Genomic DNA, 14600 nt, shown 5'->3' with positions numbered 1-14600 from the left:
TCTCAAATATCTTGTATGGTTCTTAATGGCCATAAGGTTTCTGGGAGCCCACCTTGGTATAAATGTTCAAACAAACAAAAATGTTCATTGTTCCCATAGGGAAATGAAGGGGAATTTTTATTGCTCCCAGAGAGAGAGAGAGAGAGAGAGAGAGAGAGAGAGAGAGAGAGAGAGAGAGATGTACCATTTGGAAGTGGAGGTGCCAGGGGGCAGCTTTCCTGTTATGACTTTTTCTTTATCACAAAGATCAAACATTTCACCAACCCAATCTCTGGCCACAGAGGGAGGTACATGTGATTATCAGTGTGACTAAAGCAGCTCTGTGAAGCCAAAGCTCATTTGGTGCTTGGGAACATACATATGCACACAATGTCTTGTGGCATTTTAAAGATTTAACGCTTAGCATTTGCACAGCACTTTCAGGAGTTTAAAGCGCTTCACATTATTTACCTTCTTGAAATCTTTGCAACAGTCTCGTAAGGTAAGCAAGTATTATTCCCATATTGCAGATGGGCAAGACTGAGGCTGAGAGGGCATGACTTGTCTAAGGCCTCCTAGGGAGTGCATAGCAGAGGCTAGATCAATTTATAAGATCATTCTACTTTTCCTTCTTTTGTGCTTGCATGCAATGGACTATAGCACAGCTGCTCCTTCTGTATTTGAGCAGTCCCTCCAAGGTCGGACTATAGTCCTGGAGTGCTGTAGAAGCAAAAACTCTATCAGTTCCAGCAGGCTAAGCAACATGCCTTTTTTGGCTGGAAACTAAAAAACTGAAACTGGAAGTAGCTGAATCAGAGTCCAAAGGTGAAGAGTAGCTGCAGCCTAGAACCTGCAGAGCCACTGTATTAACCCTTTCATGATTGCTTTTGTATACATTTCTTATAATTAGGAGCAGCCAGATTCGTAACTGGCAGGCTTACTTTCTTTCACTCCCTTTCTCTAATGGATCATCTGAGAGGGCGATGATTCATTGCAGTGTTTTGCTACTGGCAGTACAAAGATCAAGCAATAAAATAAAGCAATGCACATGCTAATTTGGAGAGTGTGGGAGTGTGACAGCACAACAGAGGTACAATTTCATGTGACATGATCAATGAGCCACGCCCCTTGGTACAACAAATATATCTGGTACTTTTACTCCCATTTATAAAAGCAGCAATTAGTATCTCCCCTTTTTAAGGAAGTATAAATAAATAAATAAATGTTATTTGAATAACTTGCTGCTGAAATCCTGAAGATTTCATATACAGTATGTATTGTATTGGCAACCTTCAGTCTCGAAAGACTATGGTATCGCGCCCTGAAAGGTGGCCCTGGCACAGCGTCCAGTGTGGCTGAAAAGGCCAATCCGGGAGTGACAATCCCTTCCACACCGGGAGCAAGTGCAGTCTGTCCCTGGTCTGTCTCCCTGGCTATGGGCCTTCCTTCTTTGCCTCTTAGCCTCAGACTGTTGGCAAAGTGTCTCTTCAAACTGGGAAAGGCCATGCTGCACAGCCTGCCTCCAAGCGGGCCGCTCAGAGGCCAGGGTTTCCCACTTGTTGAGGTCCATCCCTAAGGCCTTCAGATCCCTCTTGCAGATGTCCTTGTATCGCAGCTGTGGTCTACCTGTAGGGCGCTTTCCTTGCACGAGTTCTCCATAGAGGAGATCCTTTGGGATCCGGCCATCATCCATTCTCACGACATGACCAAGCCAACGCAGGCGTCTCTGTTTCAGCAGTGAATACATGCTAGGGATTCCAGCACGTTCCAGGACTGTGTTGTTTGGAACTTTGTCCTGCCAGGTGATGCCGAGGATGCGTCGGAGGCAGCGCATGTGGAAAGCGCTCAGTTTCCTCTCCTGTTGTGGGCGAAGAGTCCATGACTCGCTGCAGTACAGAAGTGTACTCAGGACGCAAGCTCTGTAGACCTGGATCTTGGTATGTTCCGTCAGCTTCTTGTTGGACCAGACTCTCTTTGTGAGTCTGGAAAACGTGGTAGCTGCTTTACCGATGCGCCTGTTTAGCTCGGCATCGAGAGAATGAGTGTCGGAGATCGTTGAGCCAAGGTACACAAAGTCATGGACAACCTCCAGTTCATGCTCAGAGATTGTTCATGCTCAGAGAGTTCATGCTCAGAGAGGAGAGCTCAAGCAGCATACAAGGTCTGTCCCAGTGAGCGCAACCTGCAGGTCCTCCGAACTGCTCGCAGCAAAGTCCAACAGACTGCCAGGAGATGTGCTAACGACTACTGGCTCCAGCTCTGTTCCGAGATACAGATAGCAGCTGACACGGGCAACATCAAGGGGATGTATGATGGTATCAAGCAGGCCCTAGGTCCAACACAGAAGAAAATTGCCCCTCTGAAGTCTGCCACAGGCGAGGTCATCCAGGATCGGGCGCAGCAGATGGAACGCTGGGTGCAGCACTACTCTGAGCTATATTCCAGAGAAAATGTAGTCACCGAAGAAGCACTGAACAACATTGAGTGCCTGCCTGTGCTGGAAGAGCTTGACAGTGAACCAACCCTAGAAGAACTTCACGTGGCCCTGGACTCCCTTGCCTTTGGCAAGGCACCTGGAAAAGACAGCATCCCTGCTGAAGTCCTAAAATGCTGCAAAGAGATCATCGTCGCTGAGCTGCATGAAATCCTCTGTCTCTGCTGGAGAGAAGGTGGAGTACCTCAAGACATGAGGGATGCAAACATCATCACGCTGTACAAGAACAAAGGTGACAGGGGTGACTGCAACAACTACCGCGGCATCTCTCTCCTTAGCGTTGTAGGAAAGCTGTTTGCCCGAGTTGTACTAAAGAGGCTCCAGGTACTTGCAGAGAGCGTCTATCCAGAATCGCAGTGTGGATTCCGAGCCAACAGGTCCACCACTGATATGGTATTCTCCCTTAGACAACTGCAGGAGAAATGCAGGGAACAACGACAGCCACTCTTTATAGCCTTCATAGATCTCACAAAGGCTTTCGACCTGGTCAGCAGAGACGGCCTCTTCAAGATTCTCCCCAAGATTGGATGTCCACCCAGGCTCCTCAGCATCATCAGATCCTTCCACAAGGACATGAAGGGCACTGTTGTCTTCGATGGCTCCACATCAGACCCTTTTGACATCCGAAGCGGAGTGAAGCAGGGCTGTGTTCTTGCACCAACCTTGTTTGGGATTTTCTTCGCTGTCCTGCTGAAGCAGGCCTTTGGAACTGCAACAGAAGGCATCTATCTCCGGACCAGATCAGACGGAAAGCTCTTCAACCTCTCCAGACTGAGAGCAAAATCCAAAGTCCAGCTGAAATGTCTGCGTGACTTCCTCTTTGCCGACGATGCAGCTGTCACTACCCACTCTGCCAAAGATCTCCAGCAGCTCATGGATCGTTTTAGCAAGATTTTGGACTGACGATCAGCCTGAAGAAAACACAGGTCATGGTTCAGGATGTGGACTCACCTCCCTGCATTATATACAGTATATGTGTTATAATATGATAATAATATATAAAGGAAACTGCTTTCGCAATATTCTTTATGGAGAAGTTAAAATGTCAGTTTTTTTCTGAGAAAATTATAAGGAGAACATGAGATCTCTGGTTGAGAACTTGGAATCTCATCCCACTTCCCCAAGAAAAAGAAATTGATACCTTGGAAAGGGGAGGTAATAGAGTCTTTCCTTCCAAGGGGCAGGACTGGAAGAATTCAGTGGCAGAGGTAACATGCCACCAATATGGATGCCTTGCGGGGCAATAACCCAGCAGTGGCATTGTTTCTTCCACTATTTCTACCCCTCCCCCATGGCATCTTTTTGGTGGCTCATTGGGTATTTCCTCTGCCACTGGTGCAAAGGCGTCAGGGTTCATTTTGTCCAGCTTCTGATAGCTGTGGTTCCTTGGCTAGTTCTCCATTTAGCCATCCTCTGATGTTAAGCAAAGAAGAAAAACCCTGTAGGGCAGTAGTTCTCAAACTTTTAGCACCAGGACCCACTTTTTACTCGTAGAATGAAAATCTGTCAGGACCCACCAGAAGTGATGTCATGACCAGAACTGACATCATCAAGCAGAAAAACTTTTAACAATCCTAGGGTACAATCCTACCCACACTCACCCAGGAGTAAGTCCCATTTACTATCATTGGTAAAAGCACATACATAGTAGCTTGTTAAAAGTACAGAGCTGTAACATTTCCCCAGATGCAGTCGCATACCATGGGAGCATCAAGTCTAATATATTAAAAATAAAATATTGAAATAAATGAGGACCCATTTGAAATTGGCTCACGACAGACCTCGTGGGTCCCAACCCACAGTTTGAGAAACAGTGCTGTAGAGCATGAGTATATGGGTGCAGTGGGTAGCGTCCAGAGAGCATTGGCCTAATTACCCACAATTCTTTTTTGACAATTTCTGCACCTTTAGCAGGCAACGGTTTGCCCCTGAGGAAAGTCTTTGCTGTATGCAGACCCTGAGCACTGCGGGCAGCCCTGCAGGTTTTTGTTTATGTATTAATTAAATTTGTTTGCTGTGTGGGGCTCATTTACGACCTTCATGGAAACTGCTGACCAAGTGGCACAAAGAGCTAACTGATATAGAATGATCTACTTATGTTACCAAACCAAGGAAAAAGGTGTAAAAAATGGGCAAGGGTGAGAGATTATCATCTGACCACAAACAAAAGGCTTTCGGGAGGTGTCCTATCAGCAAACAATATCAGCAAACAATTACTGATGGTAAACATCTACTGGAGTAGACAGCAACTATCGCAGCTAGCTCTGAGTTCCGAAGCTGCGTTTATTGCCCTTCAGTCAGTGTTACTTATTTTTGGAGCGTTGATGTACCTCTCTCCAACAAAAAGTCCTCAGCGTGATGTACATACCAAAACCAAAATGATTGGGAACATGGCTTCCTGTCCCAAAGAGGCTGGCAACTGAAAAAAAAAACACATTGCCACAGAGGGCAACCTTTGCTGAGACAAGTAAGCCATTGCAGGACACAGGAGATGGGTAAAGGGTGGAACAGGATGGGATGGGGGAGAAAGAGGATTAGACAAATTTCTGGAGGAAAAGGCCATCACAGGTTTCAAATCATGATGGGTATATGCAACCTCCTGATTTTAGAAGTGGACTACCTCAGAATGCGAGATGCAGAGGAAGGCACCAGGACGCAGGTTGTATCTTGCTGTCTTGTGTGCTCCCTGAGGCATCTGGTGGGCCACTGGTGAGATACAGGAAGCGGGACTAGATGGGCCTATGGCCTGATCCAGCTGGGCTCTTCTTATGTTCTTATGGCCGGCCCATCCATAAGGCCAACTGAAGTGGCCACCTCAAGTTGCAGATTGAGGGGGACCTTTCTTTGTCTGCCTACTTGCCTCCACTGCTCCTCCTTCTCCTTCCAGTGCCTGGAAGAGGGGGGAAAGAGAGGAAAAGGACATGAGATGAGTGCTGAACCAGAACAGGGGCTGGCACATCATTGGATAAGGTGGCAGCATTTGGCATGCCACCTCAGGCTTCAGGAGGTCTTGGCTGGACCTGCCAAAGTCCCACTCTTCCAAGGGCCTGTCTGGCCAGGCCAACTCCTGAACCTCAGCACAGTGGTAACACCCAGTGTGTCATTAGGGGTGGGTGGAGGTGTCAAGTGATATCAGCAGAGGGATTAGCCCCAGAACTTCCAACAACGTGGCACCAGCACTGGGGACAGGAATGTTCTTGCTTCTCTCCATGCATACCGGCTGGATGAGGAAGGGGTATTGTCATCTGATCCTGTCTCTTTTTAACTTATCAATATATGAGTAATGGAATTCAAGATGCAACAACCATGTTAAATTTGCAATCCCTTTCCTATGGGCAAGATTGTTTCTAAGGATTGTCATCAAGATGCAAGTCTAAAGAAGAAATTTTTCCATGTGTGATGAACACCAGAAGCAGGGTAATCTGCATGGCCTTTCATCAATGTCTCTTTCTTCGCTCTCTTACACCCATCAGCAAGGAGTCACTACAGGCTTGCCCCAGTTTGAAAAAATCCAGGAAGGGACTGAGATGTTGCAGCCATTCATGAGAGGACTGACACATAGGAATGAGAAACCCCAGGAGTTTAACTCTGAAATGTGGGGCTTGGCAAATTATAAAAAAAGCCCTCAGTGTCTTAGAGCACAATCAAGGCAGTGTTTCTCAAACTGTGGGTTGGGACACACTAGGTGGGTCATGAACCAATTTTAGGTGAGTCCCCATTCATTTCAATATTTTATATTTAATATATTAGACTTGATGCTATTATGGTTTGTGACTACATTTGGGAAATGTTACAGATATGCTTTAACAATAATAGTAAATGGGACTTACTCCTGGGTAGGATTACAGCCTTGGATTTTTTAAAAATTTTCTGCTTGATGATGTCAATCCCAGTCATGACCTCAATTCTGGTGGGTCCTGAAAGATTCTCATTCTAACAAGTGGGTCCTGATGCTAAAAGTTTGAGAACCACTGACTTAAGGACTTTTGAAATCCCATTGATTTCATTGGAAGTGTTAAATGCTTACATATCTCCTGTTGAAATAAGTGGCACATAAAAGAGCTTATTCTGGATTCTGCCACTGCACACTGTTTTATATAAACATTAATATTAAAAATATGTATGTATATCACTATTCACCGAAAAAAGGTCTCAAAGCAGTTTGCATAGCTAAATATAGATAAATGGTTCCCTGTCCCCAAAGGCCTGCTATCTAACAAAAGAAACACTAGCAAACAGCTGCCAAAAGTGAAACTGTGCCGGGGTGAGGAGGGGCAGTTGCTCTATCCCTGCTAAATATGAGGGCCACCACTTTAAAAAGGGGCCTCTTTGTCCAGTTAGCAGGGGTTCATCTTAGCCATTTTTGCCCTGTTCCTCAGTATGATAACTGGGAATACAGCCCCTCCTACATGGTCTGTTTATGTTTAACTACTGAATTCAGGTTCCACACACCTATTGGTAAATTAATTGATTTTTATCATCAGTTGTTGTGATGGAAAGTGCACAGTGTTCCCTCGGAGACAAGTGACTTGGTATTTCCAGTCTTTATGACATTTGTTGGTGCTGGAATCCAAGCTCTCTCTTTGTGCCTGGAAGAACAACTGCCCCTAATGCTCAAAGCTCCCATAGAGATCAGGCATCCTAGGCATTGCCTTGTTATTGCCCTCATGCCTGCCCTTTGCAGGTCCAAAGTCCAGAGTCACTACGTCATTGCTGGCAGATAGAGCCTCTGGATGTCCAAGCTGGTTTTAAAGGATTAGGGAAAAGATACTCAAAGTTAATGCGTCCCTATCTTAGGTTGTCTTCTTCCTATGAGTAATCAAAAATCACTGAGCAAAGTCCAAGATGCTGGTATGCTATATAAGGCCTGGTCTGATCCTGAGTGCTCTGAAGTTTGGGCTATTTTACATATGACATTTCCCCTATAAAAGGGTACATTGCCCACAGATACTGGTGTACACCACTGTGATGATACTGGTGTATCACCCAAGTGTCTTTTTTGCCACTTTGAGTCATTTGTCGAAGTTGCCATTTGTAGTTTCTCAAAAGTTGCTTCACATATTACATGGTAGTGAACTCGTGTTTGCCAGGGAGCGTCTGCTCATGGAGTGCTATAGTCAGTCTCTGTGCTCTCAAGAGTACCTGTGCATCTGTTTCTTTTACAGGCACCTCTTGTTTTATCCATGGGGCATGTTCTCGAAAATCAGCACATATCTGAAAAACAGATAAATTAAAAATATATTTACCATAGGAACGTATGTAAATTGTACAGGTTAAGGGAAAAGTCATTTATGTTGAGGACTGGTGACTCCAGTTTGCCCAAGACTGCATAGGTAGAGATGGGGAAAAAACTGTGATAATGAAATAAAAACATATAACACCACTTTCTGCACTTTTTATTTATTATGTAATGGGGGATGCATGGGTAATGACTATGGCTTCATCTGCTGACACAATGTCACCTATATCACCTACCTAGTACGCTTTTAAAGTGATTATAATTTATAATTATAATGCAAATTTTGAATAAAAACATATAGTGTTTTCTGCACTTCTACACTGAAATCTGCGAAAAAATAAAAACCATTTTCTCCCTCCTCTAGGAAAAGGTCAAAGAGGGAGGCTACAGATGCCGATGGCTGAGAAAGCAACAATGAAAGCAAAGATGCTGCATAAGGAAACTGGGCAAGGGGTAAGTGGCAGCTTTGGGCACCCAGTCACATATGTGGCACCCAACTATGCTGCGGGAGCATGTGGGAAGGCTGGTCGCATTATTTCAAAAATGTGCTGCATAAACCAGGTTTCAGTATTTATTAAATAAGTGCCTCATTTCCAAAACATGTAAATCAAACCCATGTAAAATGAGAGGTGCCTGTATTTGTAAATCACATTTTTGCATGTGTGTGTCAAACATTTTACAAGTGCCATTACAATATAATGCGTGAAACAGCCCTGAGAGCATATTTGGAAAAGCAGACAAATGTCTGACAACATGGAACAGCATGCACCAGTGTACAGAGGGGCTTTGCCTCTGCAGATCTGATTCTCTGAAGAGAAACCTGCATGCGTGCTCTCATTTGGAGTCATAAAACAAAGGCGTGATCCTGTTTGCCCTCTTTGAAAATAGAAATTGCCACGAACACTAACCAGTCTGGACTGCACATACAGTAGAATGAAGTAGTAGAATCCTGAGGTGACAGAGGGGGCAGTACCGCTTTCGGTAGAGGGTAGAAGATGCCAGCTTTTAAATGCTCTCCAGTTGAAAGCTAAAACAAAACATACAAACAAAAAAAACTAGCAACCAGCATGAAAGGCTTTATGTCAGTCCACTTTCTATTGTGCTAGTTTTCTGTATGCAGGATCGTTTCCATAGTAGCAGTGGTGGTAAGGAGACGCATTTAGAGCCCAATCCTGAGCTGCTCCAGGTGTGTGACTGTGGCAGAGTCGAAAATGGCTGCCGCCACATCCTGCATGCTTCAGGTAGCTGCCGGCAGCTCTTCAGAAGGGGACTTTTGTCACCTTCCCCTGGGTAAAGAGAGTAGCCCCGCAATGGGGCTACTCAGTTCACCACCAACAAAAAGGTCGGTGGTGAATCAAGAGCCTCTGTGTAGGGTGGTGAGGTGAACTCAGAGGCTCTGGATCCAGTGGAGCATCGGTCCACTAGTCCCACCTCCCTCCCTCTCTTTCCCTCCCCCAACACCCCTCCCCCCACCCTCTCCCTGCCTCCCCCCTTCCTGGAATGTCTCCTCCCCGCCTCTCCCGATGCCCCCACTTACCTCTGCACTGCTCGGTGGTACGTGTGACCGCCAAGCAGCAGAGGTTGGGCACCTGCCCAGCAGTAGCCTGGCGCCAGCCAGCGCTGGGCTACCACCAGTGCTCATCCAGCGGTAGGGCCCGCAAATGTGCCTTATGGCACGTTTGCAACAGTGCACGCTGGTGGTGAGCCAGCGTGCTGAGTCCAGGTTTGGGATCTTATTCATTTATTTTTGTATTTATATACCATTCTTCCGATATACAAAGCACTTTACATCAATTTAAAAAAATGCATCAGTGAAAATGATACAAGAAAACTTTAAAGACAAGCATGTATTGGGAAAGTGTTCAAAATCCAGATCTTTTCATGCCACACTCTTGAATCAGGGTATCTGACAGCCTGTACTGTCTTCTCCCTCCTCCCCTCAGGATGGTTCCTCAGTGGTAGCTGGGTTCCTGATATGGTAGCTGGGGAAGCTGATGTGGTAGCTGAAGAAGGAAGGGACCACCTCAGGGCAAGAAGAGCCGGATCGTGGGCACCGTGCTCTGCTGCCATGTCTTTTCTCTCCTCAGGGTGAGATGTGACAACAACATTCAAAATCTGACTCTCCCCTGAAATGACACTGTTCATTTGATCACTTCAGGGTGCTGCCACCTTCTGTGATCAGTGTGTGCAGACCAAGCCTAAAAGATGCAAAATGGGTTAAGCCTTATGGAGAAAGAGTGTCAATTGTACACTTTGCCTAGTGCTTAACACATGGTTAGCACAGGTGCTGGATCAATGATAAACAAAGAACTGACTAAATATAACCCTTTTACTACAATATACAACCCTTTACTACCCTTTTCTACAACCCTTTACAACATACGTTTTAGCAACCTATGTTGGTAAATGACTTCCCTTCTCTTTCCTTTAGCTGGAACTATAAACAGTCTCGCTTTCTTAGGGCACAGTCCAGCCTGCATTGCATGTTGCCAGCAGGGTTTCTGCAGTGAAGCAGCTGTGCATTAGAAGTCCTTCAGAGAGCTGTTGAACAAGTAATATTTACAGCTCTCTTTCTACAAAATAATAAAAGTGAAAAGCAAGGAATGGGGGTTTTGGAACCAGACCTTATCCACTTATCAGGAAGAGCAGTTCTCAGGCAGCATCCTGAATCAAGCAGTTTCTGGGCTGCTCTTGACCCCTCCACATACCTCTAGGTGCACCCCAATCCCTATTCTCAACCTTTGTTCCACAATAGTTGCCAGTTGTGACTAAACTTGCTCAAGCACCACACCCTTTCGAATGTTTGTTGTAGGCAGAGACCCCTCAACCACAAGCCAATCAGGTAAAGAGCCAAAGTTCTTACTTGACAAGAGGAGGACACACTTCACAGCCCTAATGGTAGCTATGCTGCCACCCCTTTTAATGTCTTCCTTGTGATGTGGCTCCATTTTCCCTCCTTGCCTTATGTGAGGGGGATAGAGCAAAAGTGCCCCCCACCATCTCCAGACGCTCAGCCATGACATCGCCCGTGATTGCCGAACTTCTGGATCGTTGAGCTACGTGCTACACAGGGCTTGGCTTGGAGCTGTATGACCATGTGGCCACACAGCTTAACAAGGACACTGATCATGAGATCGGTTTTGATGGGTAGGTCCTCCAGTGAAATGCACTAACTTAGAACTCATGGCACAGCAGCACAGCATCCCATCATCTTCATGTTGCTGTTTTATTTTGATGTATTGATTGCATTCACACATCTCTATATAGCATTTACAGACTTTGCAAACTCAAAGCCCATCTGTAGCACAGGGGATGTGTTTTTGGCATTTAGTGTAACGTTTGCAGAAGCCTGAGATGTTGTTATGTTTGCCTTGGGCTCACTGAAACAGTTAGGGGGGGGGGGGAAGGAACCCGCTGAGCCTGTCTAGCTTGCCAGGGTTGTTGTGGGCCATACAGGCCTAACAACCTAACAACTATGTGAAAAATGTAATTGAAGGCTTTGCTTTGGTGCCTAAAGCCTCCTTGTCTACAAAAATATCTACCCTCTTTCTTCCCCTCTTCTCTTCCCCACTTTTCTTATCCATGGCAGAGGAGTTTTCTACATCAGGAATGTTTTTGACATGGGTTTGCTTTTAAACAAGCAGTCTTCTCCATTGATTTCATGTGGCAGGGCTTCAGGAGACGACTGTTCCAAGCCACTTGCTTTGATGAAAATGACCATTTATTATCAAGTGGCAATTTACCACAGTGTACTTATTATTATTATTATTATTATTATTATTATTATTATTATTATTATTATTGGGAACATTTCAAGAATACCGTTTACAACACCGCCTTGTCCATATTCGGCAAGAAGACCAACAAGGCGGCAGACTGGTTTGAAGCCCACTCTGAGGAGTTGACACCAGTCATTGAGGAAAAGAGGAGAGCTCAAGCAGCATACAAGGCCTGTCCCAGTGAGCGCAACCTGCAAGTCCTCCGAACTGCTCGCAGCAAAGTCCAACAGACTGCCAGGAGATGTGCTAACGACTACTGGCTCCAGCTCTGTTCCGAGATACAGATAGCAGCTGACACGGGCAACATCAAGGGGATGTATGATGGTATCAAGCAGGCCCTAGGTCCAACACAGAAGAAAATTGCCCCTCTGAAGTCTGCCACAGGCGAGGTCATCCAGGATCGGGCGCAGCAGATGGAACGCTGGGTGCAGCACTACTCTGAGCTATATTCCAGAGAAAATGTAGTCACCGAAGAAGCACTGAACAACATTGAGTGCCTGCCTGTGCTGGAAGAGCTTGACAGTGAACCAACCCTAGAAGAACTTCACGTGGCCCTGGACTCCCTTGCCTTTGGCAAGGCACCTGGAAAAGACAGCATCCCTGCTGAAGTCCTAAAATGCTGCAAAGAGATCATCGTCACTGAGCTGCATGAAATCCTCTGTCTCTGCTGGAGAGAAGGTGGAGTACTCACCTCCCTGCATTACAGTCTCTGAGCATGAACTGAAGGTTGTCCATGACTTTGTGTACCTTGGCTCAACGATCTCCGACACTCATTCTCTCGATACCGAGCTAAACAAGCGCATCGGTAAAGCAGCTACCACGTTTTCCAGACTCACAAAGAGAGTCTGGTCCAACAAGAAGCTGACGGAACATACCAAGATCCAGGTCTACAGAGCTTGCGTCCTGAGTACACTTCTGTACTGCAGCGAGTCATGGACTCTTCGCTCACAACAGGAGAGGAAACTGAGCGCTTTCCACATGCGCTGCCTCCGATGCATCCTCGGCATCACCTGGCACGACAAAGTTCCAAACAACACAGTCCTGGAACGTGCTGGAATCCCTAGCATGTATTCACTGCTGAAACAGAGACGCCTGCGTTGGCTTGGTCATGTCGTGAGAATGGATGATGGCCGGATCCCAAAGGATCTCCTCTATGGAGAACTCGTGCAAGGAAAGCGCCCTACAGGTAGACCACAGCTGCGATACAAGGACATCTGCAAGAGGGATCTGAAGGCCTTAGGGATGGACCTCAACAAGTGGGAAACCCTGGCCTCTGAGCGGCCCGCTTGGAGGCAGGCTGTGCAGCATGGCCTTTCCCAGTTTGAAGAGACACTTTGCCAACAGTCTGAGGCTAAGAGGCAAAGAAGGAAGGCCCATAGCCAGGGAGACAGACCAGGGACAGACTGCACTTGCTCCCGGTGTGGAAGGGATTGTCACTCCCGGATTGGCCTTTTCAGCCACACTAGACGCTGTGCCAGAACCACCTTTCAGAGCGCGATACCATAGTCTTTCGAGACTGAAGGTTGCCAATAATATTATTATTATTATTATTATTATTATTATTATTATTATTATTATTATTATTATTATTATTATTAATAATAATAATAATAATAATAATAATAATAATAATAATAATAATAATAATAATAATAATAATAATAATAATAATAATACAGGTATTTCTATACCGCCTTTCTTGGTCCTCAGATTTATTCAAGGCGGTTTACATAGGCAGGCAATTTAAATCCCCATAGGGATTTTTACAATTTGACAAGTTTTCTAACTTTCAGGAAACCACAACATTCAGATGTTTCTTTCTTGATCTGGTCACACATTCTGGCCTCCATCCTCCCACGCTCAGAGCAGATGGAATAGCTCAGCTCAGCTTGTCAGCTGCTTCAAGGTCGCATGGTGCCGGTGGCCTTGAACGGGTGACCTTTGGATGTTATCTTCAGGCAAATAGAGGCTCAACCCGCTAGACCAGATCTCCTGCCCAGTAGTACAGTACAGTAGTTGGTGAGACCAGGCAGTTGTAATGATGAGGAGAACGTTGCCACTCACCTTCCTCTGTTGAGGAAATTGGGTGAAAAGAAGACCTTTGGACAATTACAAACCAGTCATCAAGGAATAAATCCTTGTGATGATTGAGGAAATAGGAAAATATCAGAGAAAATAAGTTATTTTGCCAGGTAACACTTTTATGTAGATAATCCAGATCACATGTTGAATGGGAATTTGAACTTTGGTCTCTAGTCCTAGATTCCAACCACCACACAACACTAGCTTTCTTGCAGTTGCGATTAAAGCACAGTAAGTTCTGGAATCATATCGTCATGGAAAAATAAACCATCACCTACAGGGACCTCAAAGGACTCTTTTCATGAAGTATAGTATCAATTGTTGACTTATCTGGACAATGATTCTCAAACCATAACTATATCTTTACCACTATGGAAACATTCATCTTTTGACAATCATGTCATGTGTATAATCTGTTCCATTGCTATTGTTGCACATCTGTCTGCCGGCATAATGACTTTTACCCCATATCCCCACCATTTTTTAATATTTTCCCCTGCTGTGATAATTGTTTGACAGCTATTTTTTTTAAAAAGAAATTGGGAGAAGCAGGTGATGAACTCAACAAGCGTACCAGCTGGTTATATACACAAGCTAAATCCCACTTGGTAAATGGCTCTCAATATTCACCTCTTGAACAGATATCTCTTCCACTGTTAATTAGGAAAAAAAAGTGGGGGTGGGGTGGTCATGGTGACATCACAGTGACGTCACAGTCCTTGTGCACAAATTCCTTGTGCTTTGCCACTTTCATGTGTAGCTTAACATTCCAGGCTGTTAAGCTACACATGAAAGAGCTACACATGTTAAGATTTTTGCCCTGTGTAGCTGAGGTACGATTGCAGCAGGATTTTGGCAGAGTTGTAATTGAGGGCATCCCTCTGCTCATAAATTTGAAAGAGTACAGAGAATTACTTTGAGGATGAAAGGCACTGTATAAATGAAACGTATCATTATTGTTATACCATTATTGTTATTATGGGGACAAGCAACTGCCTTTGGGGAATATAACTAGCATGGTATGATA

This window comes from Tiliqua scincoides, chromosome 1 (genome assembly GCF_035046505.1).
Source record: "Tiliqua scincoides isolate rTilSci1 chromosome 1, rTilSci1.hap2, whole genome shotgun sequence".
Lineage (NCBI taxonomy): Eukaryota > Metazoa > Chordata > Lepidosauria > Squamata > Scincidae > Tiliqua > Tiliqua scincoides.
The sequence above is the reverse complement of the archived record's forward strand: the minus strand, read 5'-3'. Positions refer to the sequence as shown.